Below are 27241 nucleotides of genomic sequence, written 5' to 3'. Positions count from 1 at the left end.
TAAATCATTAGGTTCATTTTGAGAGAGGAATACCAATCCTCGAGCGAGTACTTCCGAGCGAAGAAGAAACCGAGCGAGCATAAGCAGTGAAAAAGATTAGATCAAGATCTCAATAGTTACTCTATAGAGTATAGTGTAGCAAAGTAACCATGTTGCATCTCAAATAGTCTCAAACAAAAAAGCCATACTCTTCCTTTAATGTGTTCATACACATTAAAATAGTCTGAAACAAAAGAGCCATACTCTTCCTTTAATGTGTTCACACACACATTGATACACAGTCATATCCTTGCTTCTGAACCATCTTCTTGAGCATATTCCAAAACTCTATTTGTGCAAACTTATTCTCCATGGTAAATTCACATGTTGCAATTGTCATAAGTTCATGCACAATTAGATCAAAAGATGGTAACTCAAATGCCACATGTCCATCATAATGCATATGTAGCTCTTGAACTTGAATGATATCCTTTGCTTGCTTGAGTGCCATGTGTAGGCTGCTTTGTGAATTCATTGCATGTAGTATACCAACTACTCTGGAGGGACCATCGGACTATTACTAGTGTGTCCTTCATTCCAATGCCTTGTGTGCTTTCAATAGCAATGTGAACCTTCTAGAATTGACATTGGCCATGATTGAGAAGGAATATTTGTTCACCACTAGCAAGTTCAGTAGCCTTTATCTTCATGTGCTCTCCCATTAGAGTTAATGGATGAAAATTGAATGCATTAGATATTTCATAATGTTGTATCACAAAAGAGATAGAAAGTGCATGGATGCTATCGTCAAACATAAGAACAATCTTGTGACCACATTGTCGTCCATAAATGGTTATGTGACTGCAGGATGAGGAATTTCAAACTCCAAGAAAATACTTTCGAGCAATCATAAAAAAGAGCAAGGGAAATTTCAAACTCCGAGCAAACCTTTTCGAGCAATCATAAAAACGAGCGAAACCCAACAAGATACATATAGAACTTAAATCATATTAGGAAACATTTAGCATCAAATTACATATTATATTGTCCCAAAACACCTTATGGAAACTTCACTCATCCACCCTTATATTAACTCCTTGGAAGTTATGCTCCCTCCTCCGAAGCACAGCTCGTGGTCATAGATAGTCAAGTCATGGTAGATGCTTGGGCAAGTGTGTGTGTGTGAGTGTGTGTGTGTGTGTGTGTGTGAGTGTGTGTGTGTGTGTGTGCACTCGATTGTTGGGGGGTTTGGGTGGGGGGGGGGGGGGGGGGGGGGGGGGGGGTCTCGATACATAATATTATGGAAAGTGCTTGTAGGAAGAGAGCCTTGTTTTTTTAGAAAAAATGAAATGCCTAGTCTAAGGAAGTTATACAAGAAGTAGTTTTTGGCGGAGTCTAAGTGGACATACGAAAAGCAATTGTTTCATATATACCCAATATGGAATGTTTGAATGAAATGATGCAAATTTTTACAATATTGGTTACATTTTTGAGCTCTTTTTGGCTTGTTCTTATTTTAAGTTTTGCATCTTCTACCCTTCTCTCTCTCTCTCTCTCTCTCTCTCTCTCTCTCTCTCTCTCTCTCTCTCTCTCTCTCTCAGACACACACACACACACTCAATGATGCTTTGATTAATTTAAAAATAAATTACCCTTATGTAAGGTGTCTACTGCATCATTCCATCTACCAATGCACATGGTTGTCAACGGCCCAACCTGAAGAAATGGAAGAGCGCCACATTTAATGTGAATTCCACAGGAAGGTTTTGATAAACTGCAAAAGCGAACGAAGAGGCCCTCCACCAACAGCGACACAAACCCAATGTGTACAATCAATAGGTTCAATGAGTTGGATGCCACAACATCCGCGGTAATTCGATCGACTAATTCACCATTGTTAAAATCTCTACATTCTTGACCATAGGATAATCTGCCATCTCTAGATGAGACTCTTACAAGATCGTGACCCCAATATAAGCAACAACTTGAATCTACTCCTCTGGCTTCCTTTAACTTGTATGTTTTCCTCATGCTAGAGCGTCTCCGGCACTACCTTGTGGACTTGTCCCACCCCTATTAGGCGGTGCTCTGTTTAGCAAATTCTGAACAAATTGAAATCCCATTGCGCACCTACCTGAGCACCCCCTAGGGTACCTCCCTCCAAAGAGTGGTTGGATTGTTGGCGATTACAACCAACAACTTTGACACGACGGTGTTGGCTAGGAAAGGCAAATATGAGGGTCCCTATTAGTGTTAGGGAAAAGTGTGCCTAAGCTTTGCCTTAGAATGGTTGAAAACTCAAAACAACAGAGGATTGAAGGAAAGTGAAGAAGGAGAAAATCTACCTTAGAAAATTTAAAAAATAGAGTTAAATTGTTAAAAATGTCGATTATTTAGAAAAAAATCCTCTTTCAATTCATCCTAAAGGGAATTTTGTACATTCGTAAAATTGATTCTAAACATTAGGACTCCCTATTCATAGAAGCCTGCTGGATGTTGGAGGCACACTAGCTGAGGCAAGAAGGTCAACCCTCTTAATCATTTTCACCAAATATAAAGAGAAACCTTTAGAGCATGTCTGCAGGTTGTGGGAGACAGAGCATCGCGTGCATGGAGGAAAGAGAGACAAGTAGCATGCTAGGGAAAGCATAGAGTGCAAGAGGCTGTGGGGTGTATGAGCCGCCTACATAGCGAGAAAAATAACCTTGGACGAGCTACCACATATAAAGAAAAGTGCATCTAGTGTTCGTTGCAAAGCTCTCCAAATGAGGCTATGTTAGCGCATACTCTTTCTGAGAGCTTTTGGAGTTAGTTTTCAGGGCGAGCTGCAAAGAGGAGACCCTTCTCAACGAAGGCTTCGTGGGCAAGGGAGGGGGAGGTGATGAAGATCATGGGGGTACTGCAGCTGACATGAAAGGTAAAGATGGTGCCAAGCTAATTGCAAAATCGTTGCATGGAAGAAGGGACTCTGCTAGAACAGAGATGAAGTCTCTCTCTCTCTCTCTCTCTCTCTCTCTCTCTCTCTCTCTCTCAAAACTGTCAAAAGAGTCTGCACCGGCGTACGCTCTTTAAGAGAGGTTATTTCTATATACATATATATATATATATATAGAGAGAGAGAGAGAGAGAGAGAGGGAAATGGCTCTGAGACTTCTTTTGAATGAATGGGGAGGCGCTCAAAGTTCAAACCCTGACACTGCGTCGAGGATCATAGGACGAGTTTTTTTGATGGACGAGTATTACCTATTGCCTACCACTTACCCACACGCCTCTTCATCAATGCAGTCTCTCTATTATCTCTCTTGGCCTGGCATTGTCTGTCATGAGCTCTCTCTCTCTCTCTCTCTCTCTCTCTCTCTCTCAAAGGCCTCTTTCAGACAATTTTAAGTCCTCAATTTGATTTTGAGTTTTCATAGCCCTCAAAGCTGTAGCTCTCTCTCTCTCTCTCTCTCTCTCTCTCTCTCTCTCTCTCTCTCTAAAAGTCTCTGAAAAAGTGCGCGCCCACGTACTCCTTCAGAGAGCTTATTTTTAAAGGAGTATTGAGGCAAGAAGAAACGTCCCCCATTTCATATGAAAAGAGGCAAGTGGTATTTACCTTTGAGGTAGGTGTGCATGCCGGACGAGGACCCGGTGTGAAACATTACAGTGATTATTGGAGTAATTGGACGCTTGACGAAGCCGATAGCACCAACGGAGTCGACCGTCTGCTCGAGACGCGTCGATGGATGCAAAAATGTACCACGCAAGTCACATAAGTCATGCACAAAATAAGCTGACGTAGCTTACTTGGATTAAAACAAGTAGAAGAGTAAATCATGTGTATGGGTGTTTTAATGTATATCAAGTCCTTGCCATGTCGGTAGAGAGAAGAAGAAGAAGAAGAGAATTTTAACGTCGTAGGAAACTATCCCAAGAGACCATAGAGAGAGGGAGAGGGGGGGAGGGAGTCTCCAAAAATAACCTCTCTGAAGGATCGCGCGCCGGCACGGCTCTTTCTGAGACTTTTAGAGAGAGAGAGAGAGAGAGACTTCATCTCATCTCGGCGCCGGCATGGGACCATTCATGCAGGCATCTCAGAACCTCCAAAGAACTCGGCCTTGCCATCTCTGACGTTTTCTACGTTGAACTTGCCTCAGCCACAACTCTTGTACCTAGCTTATTGGGCCGTGCGCACTGCTTCACGCATCAAACCCCTGCGCCTCAACCTGCCCCCCCTCCCCCGTGTCGATAGCTGCAAATTCTGATCACCATCTGCCGTTCGTCATCTGCAACTCATTATCACCGTCGGCTCAGGACCACTACGCAAGGGTTGGAGAGCACAGAGTGATCCTTCGAACCTCTTCACGAGAGCATGGTGAGAGAGATTGGGATAGAGGAGGAGAAGGGGGGGGGGGTTCAAGATAGAGCGAAACCAGGCCTGGCTTTTCGGGGCCATGTCGAATAAGCTTCAGTAGCTCACAAGTAGAGGGTACCAGCTGAGCTTTATTGGGGAAAAAAAACGAACAAAGTGAGATGAGCGACATGCAGGTTCCGTGAGAAGGAGGGGTGCGCAGACTCGGCCGTGGGGAGGATTGGCTGCCAGCGTGCAAAGAGAGAGAGAGAGAGAGAGAGAGAGAGAGAGAGAGATGGTGGCCGTGTGTATGCCATCATCGCCAACAGTTTAAACCTACTCATGCTGCTGCTCCGCTTTTCAAAGGCCGACTTGGAGCTTGGTAGACACGGAGCCACGCGAGTGTCATTTTTTTGAGGCTTAAGGATTGCAGCTCTCTGCAGATTGAATTGGTAGCATGAGTGGTTACAAGGTCGTATGAGGCCACGGTGAGGGTCAAGTTCGAAACTGGTCCCTTATTTTTTCATGGTAGGAAGAATGTGATTTGCTCCTATGAAGGAGAGGATGGGATTCCACGGCATCTCATAAAGAAATGAATAAAATTAGAACAGACCGTGTAGGAAAACAAAGTCTTTTCCAGTGTTTTTCATACAATGCATAACATCATGAGCTTCTGCTCGAGAGGCACCGCATACCTAGCTAGGGATGATTGGATCGGGCCTCCGGTCCCCTGCCCCCAATCGTACCTAGCTAGGTATACGGTGCCTCCCTCACAAAAGCTCATGATGTTGAAGTAAGTCACAATGTGGAAATTAATAGCAGTACTAGTGATGGCTCCCCCCTCAACTTCAACACTCATACTCTCTAATTTTGGCCCCTGCAAGTTTCTCGCTTTGCCTTAGCCCTTGAATGGTCGACAAATACCAGGCCTAGAGAGCGAACGAGTGAGCGGAGGGGCTTCACAAACTGTTATACCTCTGCCGCTACTCTTCTCTTCTCTTTCATGGTTCGTCTGCAGTTTTCGAACACTTGGAAGGAGGCCTAGAGACTTACTCTCAGAGCAAATGGGAGAAACTATAGCGAGGAGTTGTACGAAGCTCAGCCTCTGAGCAACCTCGATGCCTCGCGATCCTCTGTTCACCAGGGTGCTTTGCATAATTTTGATAATTCCTCGAATCGATCCCCATATCATCCGCGTAAATAAAGCTCCCATATGTGCGTGCGTGTCACTGTGTGTCTCTATTTGAGAGAGAGAGAGAGAGAGAGAGAGAGAGAGAGAGAGAGAGAGAGAGAGAGAGAGAGAGAGAGAGAGAGAGAGGGAGGGAGAATGTTTTTTAACGTCGTAGGATCAATCCCAAGAGCCCTGTCGAGTGCCGCAATTTGCATAATTTGTTGCATTGGCACTTGCATAATTTGTGATGATGATAACGGCACTTGTCTTCTCCACCTTGCTAGTCAACATGTGTGTAGCTCACTGCAAAAGCTCGCTACTGGCCAGCCCTAAGTGCGACGAGAAACCCAATAATGGCAGCTACATCAATATATGATTGTGCCAACCAATGTGCCGTTATGCTTGTCGCATTGGTGCGATAAGGTTTCAAGCACCACCGTCATTAAGCATGCAAATTTGCTATGGTGCTAGCTTTCAGTATCTGATTGTGTCAACCAAAGTGCCTTTATGCATCCCGCATTGGTGGGATATGGTAAATCCAGCGTCAAACGAGAGGGCTTCATTCCACACCTCCTCTCATCATGTGTTCTTTGCTCATACAATGTTCGAAAGCATGTCACATTGGTGTAGTAAGGTTTTGGGCACCAAATGGGGTATGAGGGGGATGCTTCTCCTATCTTGATCCTCATTAGGAATCCTTTGCGCTCTCATCCCGTACGCAAGATAGCATCTAGCGATCATATTTAATTGTCTTTTTGTAATTGCATCATTACAATCACTCAATTTGATAACATTGACGTGTGTCTATCTCATGCAAAATAATTGCACAACTTAATTATATATTAAATTTTACGTACCAAGCTATATTTATCTAAAGGTTATTCAAGAAGATGTGGTGAGAATGCATCAAATTCTTTGCCTATGTGGAGTGAGCATGTTAGTTTGATCACACAACGGGTTAGTTTGGTCGCAGAGACAGAGATTCAAGATGGAAATGATAGTCAAGGTATAGGTTTAGGGTCTCTATATGAGTTAAAATAGGAGGAAACACCAATTAAAGCCTCATTTCAGATAGATCCCTTTGAAACAAGACTTGAAATGTGACCAAGTGTTGTTGATGGGGATGATAGCGCATCACATATGGAGAAAGGGGAGGATATATTGCCCAAAACTAGAGTTTTTAGTTGCCTCCAGTGTCATCATGTGCCACTATGAAGGCTCATTCCACATGCGAGAGTTTGGGGCTTGAGATATGATGTAGTCAATCCTTTAAAGTCTACATTTTCTAGTGAAGGATATATCAAAGGGTAGGGAGCATTCATTGTTTCTTTGAACACATGTCAAAGGAGAAAGCATAAGTGACAGGTACCCTAGATAATCTTTTGATATCACTGCTCTCTTTGCTCATTACAATAGTAGCTTATTTCTTTTTTTTTATTAAAATGCCATTATGGAGGAGTGGGATTTACCATGAGTATCAAGAAGAGCTTGTTGCACACCCTTAGTTGGAGTTCCTTTCTCAAAAGATGTTCCTTTGGGAGGGGAATCGTAGAACTATGGCTTGGCAAGCAGTCATCAAAGAAACGTACACCACTAACAAAAATTGATGCTACAAAGGTGTCAGAGATTTCTCTGTTAACACGTTTGCAGCAAACACACACACACACACAAAAAGTTTCGCTCGGTTTTTCTATTTGCTTGGTAAAGTTCTCTTGGTGTATGGTAAGACTCATTTTGAGAATCTTTAACAAAAATCATGTACACAAAAATAGAGCTCTTTATTGACTTATTAAAAGCTTGCGTATGTACAATGGGTATGGTGTTACCCATTTGCTTAGCATCTATGTACATATCTTTTTCCCTGAACCTAAAATAAATTTTCCTTTTATGGAATTTAACATTGGCAGCCATGCGATCAAACCATGGTGCCCCTAGGATTACATCCTTGTGCTTGAGAGGAGAGATAAAGAAGTCCTCTTTGTCCACATAGCTTTGGACATGGAGCCTCAATTTCTCGATTAAGGGAGTGACTGAAGCTTCTTGCCCCTTGAAAGCACAATCTATGTGTATGACATCTCCCATCTCATAGCTTGGATGCCTAGCTTGGTGGCCAACTTTGTGGATATGAAATTGTGAGTAGAACCAGGGTCAAAAAGAATAAAAGCATCATGTTCTCTTACCTTTCCCCAAGCATGGCATGGAGGAGATCTTTTGGTGAGTTTCCTCCTCTTGGATTTCGACCAAGGTAGCTCTAGGAGGCTCATGGTCGGTGTTCTTTTGGGGACAAGTGCGGTACACATGCCCTTGCTCGTCGCACTTAAAACATCAGTTATCCTTGCGATAACGTTCAAGCTCTTCAGGAGAGAGTCTGTTTTTACCTTTGTAAACTTCCTTCTCCTTAGCTTTGTTGGAATTTCCCTTTGGAGACTTTTGGACATTGTCCTTCCCCTTAGGCTCATTGGAGCCCTTGTTTTCCGTGGGCTTAGAATTTCTTTTAGCCCCTGTTTAGAAATTGATTTGAGAAGCCACCATAGTATGGTGTATAACTGCCAATATGGTGCGTGGCCTTTGGGAGTTGACATACTCCGCCGTTTCTTCAGTTAAGCACGCACAAAATTGTTGCTTTTGCTCTCCAAATTCCAACTTTTTGAAGATAGTGGCTTTGACTTGTAGGTCCCAAAACTTGTCTACATATTTGTGAATGGATTCATACGGAGAGAGCTTCAAGCTTCAACATTCGGTGAGTACTTTGTCTTTGGCATCGGTGACCAAAACCTGCTTCATAATGGAAGCTCTTAAATCTTTTCATGTTCGTGAGATTTACCATTGGCCCATAGGCTAGACCACCATTCCCTGGTGGACTTTTGAAAGTGCATAGCTACATGGCCTATCTTAGAGGACTCTGTGAAGCCCTCATCTCCAAACACCGCATCGAACTATTGGATAAAGGCCAAGACTTTGTCCGTAGCAGCAAAGGTGCAATCGTAGGTAAGGAAAGAGATGCTCTTCCCTCCCTCTTTGAATTTCTTGAGCTTGGACGACCTCTTCCACGTGGTATAGGATTTCCTATGGCCTCTTCTTTTTGATGGTTCAAAAGTTGCACCATCACTTTCTTCAGAAGATGAAGAATTTGAGGAAGATGGAGAAGAGGGTGACCTCTTTCTTGCCTTGATCTTCTTTGTGTGCACCATCACTTTCATAAGAGGAAGAGGATGAAGAAGATGGAGAAGAGGGTGTCCTCTTTCTTGCCTTTTTCTTCTCTTGCTTTTTGTCATCCCTCTTGAATTATGGTGTGGAGAAGTGTGTGATGGTCTTCTCCATTTTTAAGGTGATGGAGAGTGTTTAGCCCACCGTCTTCATGGAGCCATCTCCGTCGAGGTGGCAAGGGACTCACTTATTTCTTGTTCCTTCAATGGAGGCTCTTGATTTCTCCTTTGAGAAGGAGATGCATCATTAAGAAGCAAATTTCTGAGCCCTTCGTATGGATCCTCTTCTTCTTCCCTAATCAGAGAGAGGCCTCTTTTGGAAGTCTTGCAAGGAGGCTTCCTAGGTACTCTCTTGTCATGGTGCGGATCTTGGAGAATCCCATGAGCACAAAGCTGCCATTGCACTTCACTTTGGAGGGATGGATTGCCCATGGCTTGTTGAGGCCTAGAAACAAGGTAGTAAACAAGCAGAAGGGCATCATTAGTAGCCTGCTCATTAGCAAAATCAAAGCTATCAACATTAATTTCACTCTCTTTACTATTGTAAGCCATTCTAACAACTTTTACGTGTAAACTTTTTAGGAGTACTTTGGCACTTCAAGCCCTAGGTTGCTACTCCTCTTTACCCCTTTAGAAAAAGCACTCAAGCTACTGTACTCGTGGCTCGAATACCATAAATTGCAAGGAATAGAAGAGAGGGTCGTTCAACACCAAAACAGCATCAAATCCTGTCAAGCTTATAACAGCTCAATAGTGGTTAAGCCGTAGGCAAGCCCCATAGGACTCCACTATTAAGACCATAGCTCTTGACGGTGATGCCTCATTATCTACACAAAGGCATGCGCACTGCAAGGCTAAAAACTCCCTATTCTACTTACTCAAATGCAATTAATAATACCAACCATTTATAGTTAGCTTGAGGGCATCCCTTCTTGAGCAAGAAAGGAGAAACCTTGGGCTCTGATACCAATGTAACATTTAATGGCCTAGTAACTTGTGTGTAGCGGAAAATAGCATGAACATAGTGAGCATTTCATTAGAATAGATTCCTAATGAGAATAACAAGAGTGCTTGGGTGGAGAGAGCAACAAAAAGTATAACACCTAGTTAGATAGCATGAACAATACTTCAAAAGAGAGAGAAATTAAGCTATTGACAACAGTTGAGGACCGGATTTGCATGGAGCCGGTCCTCCCTCCAAAAGGCTTTGTATTATGGTTTCTCCCATCAAGAGAGACATTTTACAATACAATTATTTGCGTTCCTTCAATACTAGCTAGTGCAATGAAGATGGAAACTTCAAGCACTAAGCAAAACACTTATAAAACACAACATAAATTCCCTCACGGTCTCAGACCCAAGGCCTCAAACACCTTCGAAGATGGTGAGAGCTAGCGGGGTATGAGAGTAGATTGAGAGGAAGAAGGAGTAGTCTTACAAGAAAGATGTACATCTCTTCACATAATCACTCATATTAGCATAGCTTAGCTTAGTAACTATCATGGTAGAGGAGATGAGCATGCATCGAAGCTTGGCTCTTGGTTGGATTTGCATCACAAAGCCAAGAGTTGTAGGTGTAGGCCTCCCTTCTCACAAGCTTGGAGTAGGTGATAAGCTTTCCATTGAAGCTTGAGAAGGAGAGAGAGAGTCTTCTTACTCCACACGTGGACTAGTGTGAGTGTGCATGCAATAATGCCTTCAGAAAATCAGTCCCCCTCTCTCTCTTGGTCGACCCCTCTTGCTATTTGCTCATCTTGACACCCCATTGGTCCATGCCAGGCTTAGCCAATGAAATTTAAAGAGCATAAGTGATAGACTTCTAACATGTGTCCCCCTTTCCCCTTTTGTGAGAGCTTTAGGTAATTAATTAACGCAACTAAACTCTCATTGGACCCCTTTGTCTCCTGGCCAATAGGAATCAGGGAAGCCATTGGGCTAATGAATGCTCATTGGACCCCTTAAGAGACTGCCCAATAGTCTTCTAGAGAGCTTAATTCTTATTGTTTCTTTTGCTAAGTGTTTTTAAATTAATTAAACTAGATTTACTTTAGCCTAATTCTCATTGGTCCACCTCCATGGCCATCCAATAGGATTTGAGTACACCTTGTGGGCATCTGGGCTAGGGAGCTGACATGTGTTCCTCATTCCCTTTGTGTACAGGAGCTTGTGAGTGTGTGTGTGTGTGTGTGTGTGTCTGTGTGTGTGTGTGTGTGTTTCTCTCTCATCCCCTACTTCCAGGGCTCACCCCCTCCTATGTAGGACTTGTGAAGACTTTTTGAGCACACACAAAGCATCCAATTTTCCTAGGCTTTTGACCTTTGGACACAACCTTTGAATTTTGGAACCTTAGCATTTTGGAAGTCTTAATGGCTGAACCTTAGGGTCTTTTAATCCCATTGCTGCACATTGCTCTTTTGCAGATGGCCCCCCCTTGGGATCCCTACTATGGCCGGTCTGTCAGCTTAACCAATATTCTAGCTTTTTCTTCCTTGGCCCTTCCCCATATTAAATGATCAGTTTAACATGATAAAATCATTTAGGAGAATTAGATATTAGTTATTATGACACTAAAACACTCAAAATCTATGTCAAGACATCATTTTTCACAAGCAAAAAGACTTAGATGACTACTACATGTACAAACAAGAGTTTCTACGTCTTTGGGTTGTATGGGTGAGAAATGTTGTTAACCCTGGTGATGGTGCAGAGTTCCTAAAGAAGGAGAGGTTCATAGCTAGTCTCTTTCCCACACTCAAGATAAAAGTTGAGGCGGGTGCACCTGCTACCTTTGATGCAGCTAAAACTAGGTGAAACTAGGGCTATTGAGAAGTATAGAAAACTCAAGTGCATAAGGGGAGAGGATCCTAGACCCAAGGGAAAATTGCAGGCATCAACATTTAGAGATATTCCTGAGGTAATAGCTGAGGTAATTGAAAAGTCAAATGAATCCTTAAGTAACTTGTCAATTCATCTTGCACAAGCTGTAGGTCCCAAGGGACAAACAAAGGAATCTAAGGAGCAAGAGCCACGACCTAGGCGACTTTTGTAATTTTGGAGTTGGAAGGAGTTTGTACATGGGATGTATGATTGTCCTTGGATCCTTGGGGAGCCAGGGAGACCTAACTTGAACTACCTAGTGATGAATGCAGGTGAAATAACTGGTCAACAACCAAGGCTTCTACAAAGGACAAATGGGGCAGGACCATTTCCACTAGGAGTAGAAGGAGTTCCACCTTTGCCAGATACAAATGTGCACTAGAGGTGACAAATTAAAATGAGGTGGATATGGAAGCAAGTGGAATTAAGTGTGGTCATGGAAAAGATAAGGAGAAAGAAGGAGTCACGTCAAAAAGTGACCATGGATGAGAAAAGAAGGCAAAGAAGACCAAGGAAGCCAAGAGTACTCAACGTGGTATCAACTTCCAGGACTTCCCTCTTGGACATGGTATGGCTCCATACAACCTATTGAAAGACATGAGAGTTAAGGGTCCTGATAGCTCATGGCCTCAATTTATTGCATTATGTCCACAAGTTAGGAGGGATTTAACAAAGGAAATTAGCGTTAGGAGAAAGATGAAAGAGAATGTGCCTATTGTGACTATTGCACAAGCTGAAAGGAATGAGGATATTCCACCTGTGCTAGATTGCTACATTAAAGGAAGGTTAATTAGGAAAGGTCTAGTGGATGGGGGTGCACAGATTTGCATCATGACAGAGGGCCTCATGCAAAGACTACGCTTGCACATCCATGAGACACCTGAAATCAAAGTAAAAATGGCAAACAATAGCAAGGCTAAGTGCGTAGGCATTTGTAAAAATGTTTTTGTGGAGGTCTTTGGTATTAAGAAGGCACTGGATTTTTATGTTATGTCAACCAAGGGAAGTGGCTATCCATTTATCATAGAAAGACCATGGCTAATGAAAATTCAAGCTTTACAAGATTAGGAAAGTGGAAATTTGATTTGTAGGAATGACGATCATAAAAAAGATGTTTTCGACATGACGGAGCAATGTCAAGAGGATCTCTATGAAGAATCGTCGCAAAGTGAGATGGAGGAAGAGTGGACTGATAAGCACTACAAAAGAAGAAGGTAGTGGTAGCACTACAGAAGAGGATTCTTCCATTGAAGTCATGGGGGTGAGTTTTTAGCCAAACAACCAAGAGACCTCTTGTCAATTTTTTGAGGAGGTAGGTTTCAAGAGAACCAAAATGTGCAAGATGAAGGGATAATAGACGGTATGCTATCAACAACACTTACAAAGGAAGAAAGAGAGGAGTTCAAATGGGCTTTTTGCTAACGACTACACCGACGTGTGTAGAGTGGATATTGTTCAACACAAAATCAAGTTAAAGCCTGAGGCCACACCTAAGGCACAAAAATTATGAAGGCTAGGAGTCATTAAGGAGCAGGCCGTACTCAAGGAGGTCAGAAAGCTTCTAGCAGCAAAGATTTTATTTATCCAGTGGAGAATTCAGAGTGGGTCTCTCGCATTGTAGTCACTCCCAAGAGGAATGGTAAGTGGAGGGTGTGTGTGGACTATAGGCCACTCAATGAGGCAACCAAGAAAGATCACTTTCCCCTCGCATTTCAAGATGAGATACTAAATAAGGGAGCTAATCATGAGAAGTACACTGTGTGTGATGGATACTCGGGCTACTTTCAAATAGGTATTGCATTAGAGGATCAATTGAAAACAACCCTCATCAGTCCTTGGGGTTGTTATGCTTTTAGAGTCATGCCATTTGGGCTGACAAATGCTCCTGCAACTTTCCAATGCTTCATGAACATGGTGTTTCAAGCATTTTTTGGAAATTCCATTAGGGGTTTTATTGATGACTTTTTCATATATAGTTCAAAATCATTGCACCTACAGAGGGTAGAATAATGTTTGAAGAAATTGTGTGACATGGGAGGTCAACACAATCCTAAAAAATGCCATATAGGTGAGGACAAGGTGATCTTGCTTGGTCACAAGGTTTCCTATGAAGGTATTGAGGTGGATCCTTCAAAATCAAAGGCTCTTATTAAGTTACCATCACCCAAGAATCTCAAACAAGTCATCTCATTCATTCAAAAGGTGAAGTATATGTCCCACTTTATTCACTTAGCCTCGGAGTTACTTCACCCTTTGCAAAAGTTGACACAACAAGTAGAATTTGCATGGTCTAATGAGCTTGAAGAGTACTTTTGTAGCATTAAAGTCATTCTATCAGAGCTACCAAATGTCGTGCCTTCTTGTTGGGAGTACACATTCTTTGTTAGTTCTAGTAGCAATTGGTTTTGTTTGTTGCAGCAAGATCCTCACACTACCAGGATGTGACCCATCTACTTTTCTAGTAGGTTCATGAATGCCTTGGAGAGAGGCCACACAAAAGCACAACTCATGATGCTTGCTCTCATGTTTGCGGTTAGGAAATTTAGATCCTACTTGTTTCCAAAACCCTTTGTAATACTCACTGCCAGAAACTTGTTTCCTTGGGTGTCCTCTCAAATGACACTAAGTTCCACGATCTTAAAGTAGATTATGGAATTTCAAGAATTTTAGTACTCTTTCAAGGTGGAAGATAGTGCATGTGCACAGTTGGCAGGGATTCTCGCCTATATCGTGCCTTAAAGGGATATTAAGGTGCCTGAAGTGAAAAGCCTATCCTTGCAAGCACCTAAAAGCATACCTAATTCATTGACCTTTTCTTTGATGGAGCATTCAGGAAGGCCGCAAGAAATTAAGAGGGAGGGCTTGTGTTGATCCGAATGGTGTGGCTATTGTGAAAGAATATGTGAATTTTCCAGACTCCATAAGCAACAATTAAGCAGAGTATGATATACTACTCCATGGATTGCAAATGTGTGTTGCTCTAAAGATACGACATCTCATGGTAAAAGGGGATGCACTTCTCATTATAAAGAAAATCTTAGTCATTTTGGACATGTAAAAATGAAAGACTAAGGTGAAAGTTTCATTCCATCTGCAAACTCTTCAATCAATTTGAAGAAGTGAAATTGTATCATATTCCAAGGAAACAAAATGAAGATGTTGACTTGCTTGCACAAAAAGCAATTGCATGTGTTGACAAAGAAGTGCATGTTATCATGGTGGCAACTGTGGTAAAGAATCCAAGGTACCAAGGGATGGAGTCCTCAGCTCCCATTGTGAGCTACATTCTGGAAGGCGAGTTTCCACAAGGCTTCCCAAAGGCTCAGAACAGGAGGCTAATAAACAAGGCAAGTGTATATCTCTTTCTAGAAGGCTCCCTCTATTAAAGAGGATAAGATCATGTGTGTAGAAGAGTATCAACAATGGAGCAAATTTCAGCCATTATAGAAGGTTTGCATGAATAAACATATGATGGTCATTTTGCGTGAGAGTTAACTGTGAAGAAGATTTTGCTTGTGGGGTATGTTTGGCCAAGCCTATATGTGGATGTCCAACATTGGTGTAAAAGCTGTCACAATTGTCAGGTAAACAAAATATAAGATTGATACAGGTACAAGGCAAGTTGTACTCAAAAATGGACCCTTTGAAAAGTGGCGCATTAATGCTATGGGACCACTACCTAGAACTAAAAATGCTAAGCTCTACATTTTGGTGATAGTAGACCATATGACTAGGTGGGTAGAGGCTCAAAGTGTGGCAAGGGTAAAATGGAAAACAATGATCAGGTTTGTCTACATTAATATTTGTTGCAAATTTGGCACACCTTTGGAGATTCTCTATGATAATGGTCCAAGATTTAGGAAGGGTTTACTCACAAAATTTTGTGAAGAGCTTCATATTCTACAAGCTCATAGCACACATTCAAATGGTTTGGTGAAGAAGGCTAATGGTGTCATTGCAGGCATCATTAGAAAGATGGTGCAAAACAAGACAAAGTTATGGGATGACTTCTTGGATGGTGCCTTGTGGGCATATCCAATCACATATAGGGAATCCACAGAGTTCACACCATTTCACTTGGTCTATGGTCAAGAGGCCTTGTAGCCTATCGAGCTCAACATTCCAACAATGCGGCTTCACATCAAAGGGGCACAAGATGACAAGAAACATGGATAGATTGACTTCTTACCTTAGTTAAACTTGAGTGGAAGAGAGAAGCGGCTTATGATTGCTATAAGAGGAAAGGATTACAATCAAAAGAAAAGCTCGATAAGAAACTGAAAGACAAAGGCATCAAGGAAGGAGATCTTGTGCCAAGGTATGAAAATTGACTTGATAATCATTTTGATACCAAGTTTGAGACTAGAAAGTAGGGACCATACATTGTCAAAAAGGATTTCAATTCAGGATATTATCAGCTCATGGATTTGAATGGTAAAAAACACTCCAGGAAGGTAAACGAGTATCGGCTAAAGCCCTATTTGAGTCGCCTTCTACCAAAGGATCTACTAAAGAGTTGTCAAACCGAGACTATCTCATGTAAGTTTTGTTGCATGACCCATGAGTGTAGCTTGAGCCAGAGTGATAAGGAGTCACACGATGAAAATCTTATCAAGATACCAACTATCACAAAGGACCAAGAACCACTCTCTTTGGAAAGATTTTTTATGATGGTACATGAATGTACCATCATCTTGAGGGAGGGTTAATGATAGGAATTTTTTGGCTATTTGGAATTGCCATAGTGAGCTACCTCACCCTGTCAAAGTCACTCAAACATTGTGGCTATCCTCCAGTTTCATTGTACACAGGCGTGAGTGAGTTAGGAGATTTTTCCCATATCTACTTAAAACCTTCAACTAGCTAGTCATTGGGCTAGTTGATCCAAATAAATAAATAAAAACAAAGAATAATTAAAATGACACATTTGTGTGTAAATATTCCATTGTATATAGGGCCTAAATATAGAGATTTTTTATTATGATTATTTTGGTATTTATTTAAATATTTTTACATAGGTGGGCATTATTTACCAAAGTATGTTATGTACATTGACTCATCAATTATCATAATTCTCTTACCATTGTACATATTCTTTTTATATAAATAAATATTTTCATGCAAAACTCTGTAAATCTTGGTGTGAATCCCACTCCGAGAAAAAATCATAAAAATACCTTTCACATAGTCATTCCCACTTACTAAATTGTCATTTTCTACATGCATTATTCCGTACTTCCTGTAAATATTTTTAAATCAATAAAAACAATGAGGGCTCTTTCATTTCATTCCCTATATTTCTATGTACTTCTTTTTTCCATTTAATTTTTATATACAACTCATAGTATTCCAGATTCAATGAATTGTTTATATACTAACACATCATATCCATATATCATATTTATCAATAATCCTACTCCATGCATATTTTCAAATCCTCAAAAATCTATAAGGTCATGTTCTCATAGAAGGAGGGGCTCACTCTTGGAGGATTATGCAAATTCAACAAAAGGGGGGCCACTGAAGACTTTTATAGGAGGAAAAACAAGCATTTTGGTGGGCTTTTTGGCGTCCACCTCCACTCTAAATTTGAGGAAGTGATAAAAATGAGAAATTTAGCTCACGAGCTGAATAATCACCTTAAAAGATTTCATAATTTTTGGGGCTACCACCGGTGAGATATGTTTTTTTTGGTAGACCCCAGTCTGCCTAGTTTTTCTCACAAGTCACCCTAGTCTTCTCTCACCTTCCTTCACACTTCCACACACAAACACACTCACTCAATTCTCTCTAGCCCTCCCTGAAATCTGAACCTTCCATGATTTCTCTCATCCTCTTCACCATTAACTTCCCCTCTCACTTCCATCTCTCATATGAGCTATACATATACATACACCATCTCTATGCCTCTCTATATTACTTCTAAATCACAATTCCTTTTACTTCTTCTCTATATACATAAAACTTAGCATGTAAGATCTTGAGTAATCTCTAAAAACTAAGGGATTCTCATCAACCAACATTGTCACTTTCATCATGGTGTTCAACCTTTACACATTCATATAAAGCTTCTTAATTCGTGTAGATTTGTTGGTATTGGCCATTTTTTATTACCTCCAACTTTGCAGACTCCATTCAATGGATCCCTGCTTGAGAGATAGTATATCCTAAGTATTGAATATCTTTTTAGAAAAATTCTCTTTTCTTTTGATTAATGTAAGCTAATTATCTCTCAAAACATGAAATATTACGTAAAGGTGTTGCTTATGTTGTTCAATAGCCTTCAAGTAGATGATAATGTCGTCCAAGAACACTCCTATGAACCTTTGATGAGGTCTGAAGAGCCTTTCTATCATTTGATTAAAGGCAGCTAGCACATTATTATCCCAAAAGGGAGTACCAAGGATTCATATAGGCCAAAAGTTGTTTGAAAGGCCGTCTTATGAATACCTTCAGGCACTATATGTATCTAGTGATAGAAAATTTTGAGATCTATTCTACTAAACTAGGTAGTCCCTTGTAGCTTATTGAATAGACCTTCTTTTAAAAAAAATTCTTTATAGTTGTTTGATCAATTAAGCCCAATACTCCACACACATTCTATAAGTACCATCTTTCTTTTGTACTAGTAGAATGGGTGAACAAAATGGAGATGAACTGGCCCTGAAATCGCTTTTTTCACAAGCTCATTTAATTGCCTCATAATCTCCTCTTGCTAAGCCAGGGAAACTCGATAAGGAGGCTTATTAGGAGGTGAACTACCATGTATAAGCTCTATGGAATTATCATCTTGTCCCCTTTTGGGAGGTAGATCCCTTGGAATGTCAATCGTAAACACATCTTGAAAATCATTTAGGAAACAAGAAAGTTCTAATTCCTCTTTAGTTTCATTTTTAATTTTATTAGGAACACGTGCATCTTTCTTAGACTCCTTGAACAAATCCAAGTTTGCATTTGTACAAGAGGTATAGTGTTGCTCGCACTATTGACATCCAGTGCAACATCCTTGCCTTGATAGGAAAAGAGGACTTTCCTCTCTGTAAACTTCATAGTGCCAGCCATGCAATCAAACCATGGTGCCCCTAGGATAACATCTTCATGCTTGAGTGGAGAGAGAAAGAAATATTCCTTGTTGGCATAGCTTTGCACATGGAGCCTTAGCTTCCCAACCAGCAAAGTGTTTGTTGAGACCTCTTTCCCTTTGAAATCTCCATCCGCTTGTACCACATCTCCCATCTCAAAGTCATGAATTCCTAATTTGGTAGCTAGCTCAATAGAAATAAAATTGTGGGTAGAGCTAGAGTCAAAGAGTATGAAAGCATCATACTCTCTTATAAGTAAAGACATGCTTGCGGCAGCTAAGCCTTCCAAGCACCGAGTGAAATTAGTCTCTCCACTATGGAAGAATGTCAATGTGTAGAAAGATATCCTCTACCCAAAGCAACAGCACTAACTGAAGAGTACGTGTGCATCTAGATGCATGTGTGTGCGGTGTGGATGTAGTGTGGTGTGCACATGTGAGAAGGGGAGAGGGAGAGAGTAGACCGTTGTGTCAGTGGAGTCAATCTCCAAGAATGTGGTGAGGAGCTCCTTATTCTTTTGTGATATGAAGAATAAGGAATGTGTATGTACATACAATGGGCAGTCAGACACCGGACCTCTGGCCCCAGGATACGGTGTAATGCCTTTCCCCCAACAATCTCCCACTTAAAGGTGATGCACCAATAAGTGAGTGCTACTAGCTAAATTACTGTAAGTAAAGAAAATAGGTGAGAGACTCTCTCAACCTATGCCCACTGGCTCACTCAATTGATCTACATGCAACCGTATCAGCTTTAGGGATAGACAAGAGTATGTACTCATGCTAGAGTCTACATGAAAATCCCATAGACAACAGTGTATGGTCTGCAAAAATCCACTATGCATCATGCTAGTGTCAGAAATTGTATGACAAACAATGCATTTGACATTGCAGGTGCACGAGATGTTTGCTTGTCATTGCCCAGTGGTGCATCATATACTCTACGACATGTACGCTATGTTCCTTAGCTGAGACAAATCTCGATCTTAGTGAGACATTAGCAGATTGTGGATGTCAAAATTTGCTTAGAGAGCACTCTTTCTAGATGCATTGTGGATCATCAATGATTGTCGGAGGAGCCCGTGGTGGCTTGGTATATCCTATGCATTTATCTGAGATTTGAGACGACATAGTTTCGGTTTTGTTTTTCTAGCATGCTTTGAGCAAGAGATGAGACATGTCTTCTTGACAGGTGAGTTCCACCATGCTCACAAGATAGAGCAATGCAGGATGTGCCAGTAGAATCTATAGAGACAGAGGTAGAGTGGTAGTGCTCTAGTGAGACACAGCAGGTGTTGTCAGGGTCCGTGCAAGGAGAGGTAGAGTGGGTCCGCTGCATAGAGACATAGGTAGAGATGATAGACATGGAGTCCTTTGATATGCTCATGCTAGAGGCTAATGAGTTGGTGCTAGGACACATAGTTCCATATTTGGGTGAGAGGAACGTAGCCATCCCAGTGTTGACGTTGGCACATCTATACGCAATGGGTAGTCCTAATGATGTAGTACATGTAGATAGCACATAGGAGGCCAGCACCATCAGGTTTGCACAAATTTCATTAGCATTTGGGCATCTCATGTATGACCTACTAGTGTCTAGGCTTGACCTAGCAACTCCAGTGGGAGAATTTGCAGTAGCCAAACCATCACCCAAGTGTAGACAACCAAAGCTCCCACTAGAGATTGTTCTAAACCACTCATGATACGGTGTGATGTGGAAAATTGTATCCTCATCTACCTCTCAAAAACATGTGATCAGGAGGAACACTAAAGGAAAACGTGCAGATGCATGCGTTCATGGTGCGAATGCGGTGTGATGTGTGTGTGCGAGAAGGGGAGAGGGAGAGAGAGTAGACCGCTATATGGGTGGAGTCAATCTCAAAGTAAGGAGCTCCTTATTCTTGGTATATGTACAAGAATAAGGTGAGTAGTGGGCGGGCGCCCATAGTGTTAAGTATGGATCCTGATTTACCCTTGTAATTTTCTGTGGTAAAAGCGCACATTTGTAAGGCCCCCATTATGAGGAGAAGCCATCGTGCGTGAAGGAAAATCACTCACCGGAAACCAAAATTTTCACGGACAAGAATCAGGGGCAACTTTAAAGGCCTCGGGGGCGGAGGCCCTCGCCGGAATATTCTTTTTCGCCGGAATATTATGGCCGGACGACGACCGGAAAGTGGTCGGAAAACAACCGGTCGATTGGCCGGTGGCCGGTAGTCAATGGCCGATGGGCGGTGGTCGGAAGTCAATGGCCGGTGGCCGGTGGCCGAATTCAAAAGCGGACTTGTCTTCTCAAGGGGCGGCCACACATGGGCGGATTGGAGGGTCCGATTTGGACTTATTCACACAAGGGCGGCTACACATGGCTGTCTCTCATAAGAGAGGGCAGCCCTTTTGGCCCATAAAAGGAGGCCATTTCTACACACATTTCATAGTGTGAAGTTGATGCAACAAGGTGAGTGTGAGGTGGTGAGAGTGAAGCAAGGCGGGAGCTCCATTAAGGGTATAATCCCTTTGTAAACTACTTCTTGTTTTGAAGTACTAAAGCCATTGAGTGGCTGCTTTCCCGTGGACGTAGCCCACATTGGGTGAACCACGTATATTGTGTGTACTCTCTCTCTCTCTCTCTCTACTCTATAATCTCGTGTATATAAATCTGTCTCTCTCCATTAAGTAATCTACTCAATTATCTATTTAGCTACGTCTAATTTCCTAACAACTGGTATCAGAGCAAGGTTTGCTCGTAGCTAAATTATCTCAAGGAAAGGATTCCTTGAATTGAGTGGGAGTTATGGCGGAGGAAGGGAAGCTCAAGATTGAGAAGTTCAACGACAAAAACTACCAACATTGGAAGATGCAGATTGAAGACTATCTCTACCAGAAGGACCTCTATTTGCCACTAGGCGGTCTTGCGAAGAAGCCCGCAACAATGGCAGATGAAGCATGGATTTTCCTTGATCGAAAGGCATTGGGAACAATCCGGTTAAGCTTGGCGTCAACGGTGGCCTTCAATGTTTCGGAGATGAAGACCATGGAGGACTTGATGAAGTTACTTGACGACTTCTACGAGAAACCATCGGCATCCAATAAGGTATTTCTTATGAAGCGCTTGTTCAATCTAAAGTTGCAGAACACCTAAATGACTTTAACACAAACATAAGTCAACTTCGATCAGTGAAAATCAATTTCGATGACGAAGTACGAGCTCTCCTTATACTATCATCTCTACCGGATAGTTGGGACAGCCTTGTGATGGTTGTAAGTAATTCTATATCTGGCACAAATACTCTTAAGTTTGATGATGTTGTGGGTGTTCTCCTAAGCGAGGAAATGCGAAGGAGAAGCACAGGAGAATCATCAAGTGATGCACTATCAGTGGAAACAAGAGGAAGGCTTAAGGAGAGGTTCAAAAACCAAAAGGGTCGTGATCGCTCAAGGCAGAGCAAGTCACGCACAAAGTCAGTTCTTGAATGTTGGAATTGCGGCAAGAAGGGCCACGTCAAGAAGGATTGCTGGTCCAAGAAGAAGAAGGAGACAGAGTCTCAAGACAACAAGCCAACATCGGAGGCCAATGTGGCAGGTAAAGTAGAGCAAGATGCTCTAATTCTCTCATTAGACAATGTGTCTAATTCCTGGATAGTAGATTCCGGGGTTTCATTCCATGCGACACCACACAAGCAACATTTCCAAGACTACACCAAAGGTAATTTTGGGTATGTATACTTGGGAGATGATGAAGCTTGTGAGATTGTCGGCAAAGGTACAGTTTCTGTCAAAACTGCTAACGGAAATGAATGGAAGCTTAAAGATGTTAGGCATGTTCCTTCTCTTCGCAAAAATTTGATCTCTACAGGACAATTGGACGATGAAGGTCACAACATTGCATTCGGAAACAAACGATGGAAGATCTCAAAGGGATCTTTGGTGGTTGCCAAGGGTGAAAAAGTCGGTACACTTTACTTGTGTACTGTTAGCACGCAACCTTCAGCTTGTGCAGCAACTACAGAAGTTGACAGTGCGGTGTGGCACTACCAACTTGGGCATATGAGTGCCAAAGGAATGCAAATCCTTCAAACAAATAAGCTTCTACCAGGTTTGAAAGAAGTGGACTTAGAGTTATGTGAAGATTGTGTTTATGGTAAACAAAACAGGGTAAAATTTCAAAAATCAAGAAATGAAAGAAAAAATAAAAAACTTGAGTTGGTTCATTCTGATGTTTGGGGTCCTACAAGTACACCATCACTTGGTGGCTCATTGTACTATGTGACATTCATAGACGATGCGACTAGAAAAACATGGGTTTATGTCATGAAGAATAAATCCGATGTATTTTCCATATTTCAAAGGTGGAAAGCCTTTGTGGAGAATGAAACAGGTACCAAGGTTAAATGCCTCAGATCCGACAATGGAAGCGAATATTGCAGCCAAGATTTTGAAAGCTTTTGTGCTAGCAATGGCATTCGGAGGCAAAGGACAACCCCAAGGACACCTCAACAAAATGGGATTTCGGAAAGGATGAACAGGACAATCATTGAACGAGAACGAAGCATGCGGCTACATGCAGGCCTACCGCTTGAGCTTTGGGCGGAAGCTGTAAGTACGTCTGTGTACTTAATCAATCGGTCACCCTCAACGGCATTGGATGGGGGAGTTCCAGAAGAGGCATGGACAGGTAAACCGGTGAATTATGCATTTCTCAAAGTCTTTGGGTGTGAGGCTTTCATGCACATAGATAGAAGCCTAAGATCAAAGTTAGATGCAAAGTCCAAAAAGTGTTTCTTCATTGGCTATGGAGAAGGAGACTTTGGGTATCGCCTATGGAATCCTGAAGATGGTAAAATCTTAAGGAGTAGGGATGTAATTTTTAACGAACAAAATATATACAAAGATTACTTGGAAAGAAAACAAACAAAAGAAACAGGTGATGAGTACATGGAGCTTGAGGACGGTGAAGACTCAATGACTGCAAACGGTGACAATGTGCAACAACGTCAACCAAATGAGGAGCCTCAACCGATTCCCCGAAGATCTACAAGAGCAAGTAGACCTCCAGAAAGGTTTGTTCCTTCCTTCAACCATCTCTTGATCTCAGATTCTGGAGAGCCGGAATCATATGAAGAAGCTATGCAACATGAATCCAAAGAAGAATGGACGAAGAGCATGCAAGTGGAGATGGACTCACTACATCGCAACCAAACATGGGAGTTGGTTGAGTTGCCTAAAGGTAAGCGGGCACTTCAAAACAAATGGGTGTACAAGCTAAAGGAAGAAGAGGGTGGGAAGAAAAGGTACAAGTCTAGGCTTGTGGTAAAAGGTTTTTCTCAAAAGAAAGGTATTGACTTCAATGAAATATTTTCTCCTGTTGTAAAAATGAACTCAATTAGGCTTGTCTTAAGCCTTGTGGCTGCTCATGATCTAAATCTCGAGCAAATGGATGTAAATACGGCATTCCCTCACGGTGACTTAGAGGAGGAAATCTACATGCTTCAACCAAAGGGGTACGAAGTAAAAGGTAAGGAGAAAATGGTTTGCAGATTAAAGAAGAGCCTGTATGGTTTAAAGCAAGCATCAAGACAATGGTACTTGAAGTTTGATCGATGGATGTTGGATCATGGATTCACAAGATGCAACTCAGATCACTGCGTCTACACAGAGAATTTGGGAGATGGGAAATTCATCATCCTAATGTTGTATGTTGATGACATGTTGATTGCAAGTGCTAACATGCAGGACATCAAAGACCTAAAAGAGGAGCTGTCCAAATCTTTTTCAATGAAAGATTTAGGTGCTGCAAAGAGGATACTTGGTATGAAAATATCAAGGGACAGGACGAAGAAGACAATAAAGCTATCTTAAGAAGATTACATCAAGAAGGTACTAGAAAGGTTTGCAATGCAAAATGCAAAACCAGTTTCTACACCTTTGGCTGGTCATTTTAAACTAACGAAGGATATGTGTCCAAAGACACAAGAGGAGATAGCCTATATGTCTAAAGTTCCATATGCTGCAGCGGTAGGTTCTCTAATGTATGCTATGGTCTGGACAAGGCCAGACATTGCACATGCAGTGGGAGTTGTGAGTAGGTTCATGGACAACTCAGGTAAAGAGCATTGGCAAGTTGTGAAGTGGATACTTAGGTATCTAAAAGGGACAACAACAAATGCTTTGTATTTTGGAGGAACTGATATTTTTCTAGAAGGGTATGCTGATGCAGATATGGCTGGTGACAAAGATACTCGAAGGAGCACTACTGGCTATGTGTTCACGGTTGGAGGCACAGCAGTAAGCTGGGCTTCAAAGCTGTAGAAAGTGGTTTCACTTTCTACCACGGAAGCAGAGTATGTAGCAATGACGGAGGCAAGCAAAGAAATTATGTGGCTTCACAGATTCTTAGAAGAGCTTGGATTCAAACAAGACAATTGTGTCTTGTACAGTGATAGCCAAAGCGCTATCCATCTTGCAAAGAACTCAGCCTTTCATTCAAGGACAAAGCACATTGAGGTGAGATATCACTTCATATGCACTCTTTTGGAAGAGGGACAACTAAAGCTAGGAAAGGTGCATACAAGTGAAAATCCTGCAGACATGTTTACAAAGGTGGTCAACAAGGAGAAGTTGAGCTTTTGCTCATCTTCAATCGGCATTCAAGGATAAGAAGCCAGAATGGAAAGCAGTCACAGGTTTGGTTTGGAGATCAGTCTCCAAGTGGGAGATTGTTAAGTATGGAGCCTGATTTACCCTTGTAATTTTCTATGGTAAAAGCGCACATTTGTAAGGCCCCCATTATGAGGAGAAGCCATCGTGCGTGAAGGAAATCACTCACCGGAAACCAAAATTTTCACAGACAAGAATCAGGGGCAACTTTAAAGGCCTCGGGGGCGGAGGCCCCCGAGACTATTTTTTCGCCGGAATATTCTTTTTCGCCGGAATATTATGGCCAGACGGCGGCCGGAAAGTGGTCGGAAAACAACCGGTCGGTTGGCCGGTGGCCGGTAGTCAATGGCCGATGACCGGTGGTTGGAAGTCAATGGCCGGTGGCCGGTGGCCGAATTCAAAAGCGGACTTGTCTTCTCAAGAGCGGACACACATGGGCGGATTGGAGGGTCCGATTTGGACTTATTCACACAAGGGCGGCTACACATGGCTGTCTCTCATAAGACAGGGCAGCCCTTTTGGCCTATAAAAGGAGGCCATTTCTACACACATTTCATAGTGTGAAGTTGATGCAACAAGGTGAGTGTGAGGTGGTGAGAGTGAAGCAAGGCGGGAGCTCCATTAAGGGTATAATCCCTTTGTAAACTACTTATTGTTTTGAAGTACTAAAGCCATTGAGTGGCTGCTTTCCCGTGGACGTAGCCCACATTGGGTGAACCACGTATATTGTGTGTACTCTCTCTCTCTCTCTCTCTCTCTCTCTCTCTCTCTCTCTCTCTCTCTCTCTCTCTCTCTCTCTCTCTCTCTCTCTACTCTATAATCTCGTGTATATAAATCTGTCTCTCTCCATTAAGTAATCTACTCAATTATCTATTTAGCTACGTCTTATTTCCTAACACATAGCCTGGGCGATCGGGCAAGGCATAGACACCCTTTTTTAGCTAGAGGAGACCAATAGTGAAGATTTGAAAACTAGTATTTTTGCAATAGTAGCCACTTGAACTTATCATGCTATTTTAGCCAAGTCAATGCGAGGCTTGATTTATCACCTCATAAAAAAGTCTTATGAAGTATAGTTTCTAGATCTGGATGGTCGCAGACAAGATATTCATAACACCGACATATCTAGAGAGACCATTATAGGTGGGACTGCCAGCTGGGTCAGTTTCTAGGAAACATATTTTGCTAAAAAACCAAGGTGTGTTAATGTGTAACGGGATTCAAGCAAGTGTGGGCAAGTAATGTGGGGTCTTAGTAAGGATAGTCACTGGATAGCGGTTGCTTTGTGGGTCTATATAAGACAAGAGTATTATACTCCAGAGTGCATTGTAACAGACTGAGAAATTTTTAAGAGTTTAGTCAACACTTTACTAGTTTCTTCAATATCTTATCTTAAGATGTGCTTTATAATTCATCATCTTTGACTTATAGTCAAGATCAGGCATTAGTGATAGCCATTACTCATCTGCAGCAGTCAAGCGAATCCATCAGAAGAAATTCCATACTCCGATATGAATGTCGTCTATTCCCTCTATTAGAAACTTCAGTTGCACAGACGAAATGGTGGACATATCAAAATAGAGTGACACGGGTGACCCTCTGGGGTGGAGATAATTTTAGGAACAATATCCGTCTAGTAATGGTAAAGGAAGCCCTGGGCTTTGGGCCACAGTATTATTATGTGGAACACTTAATGAAGCGTGGATTTTTTGAGCGGTTATATTTGCTAGCGCAGTTTCTACCACATCGTAAGATATTCTTGTATCTCCATTTTGGCCTACCCCTAAAAGGATATTTTAACCACTCTCCCCAGACCAAGGAGTTTAGTGTAATTTTAGCCAATCGTATCTTACCATTGGTAGAGCGTCCAAGCATGTGTTATTATTGTGACAGTTGCCTGTGTGATCATGTAATGGATGGGCTAATTGATATGTAAAGGTGAT

Source organism: Adiantum capillus-veneris, chromosome 13 (assembly GCF_014529385.1).
Source record: "Adiantum capillus-veneris isolate H3 chromosome 13, ASM1452938v2, whole genome shotgun sequence".
In the NCBI taxonomy this organism is placed as follows: domain Eukaryota; kingdom Viridiplantae; phylum Streptophyta; class Polypodiopsida; order Polypodiales; family Pteridaceae; genus Adiantum; species Adiantum capillus-veneris.
Note: the sequence above shows the minus strand (reverse complement) of the source record.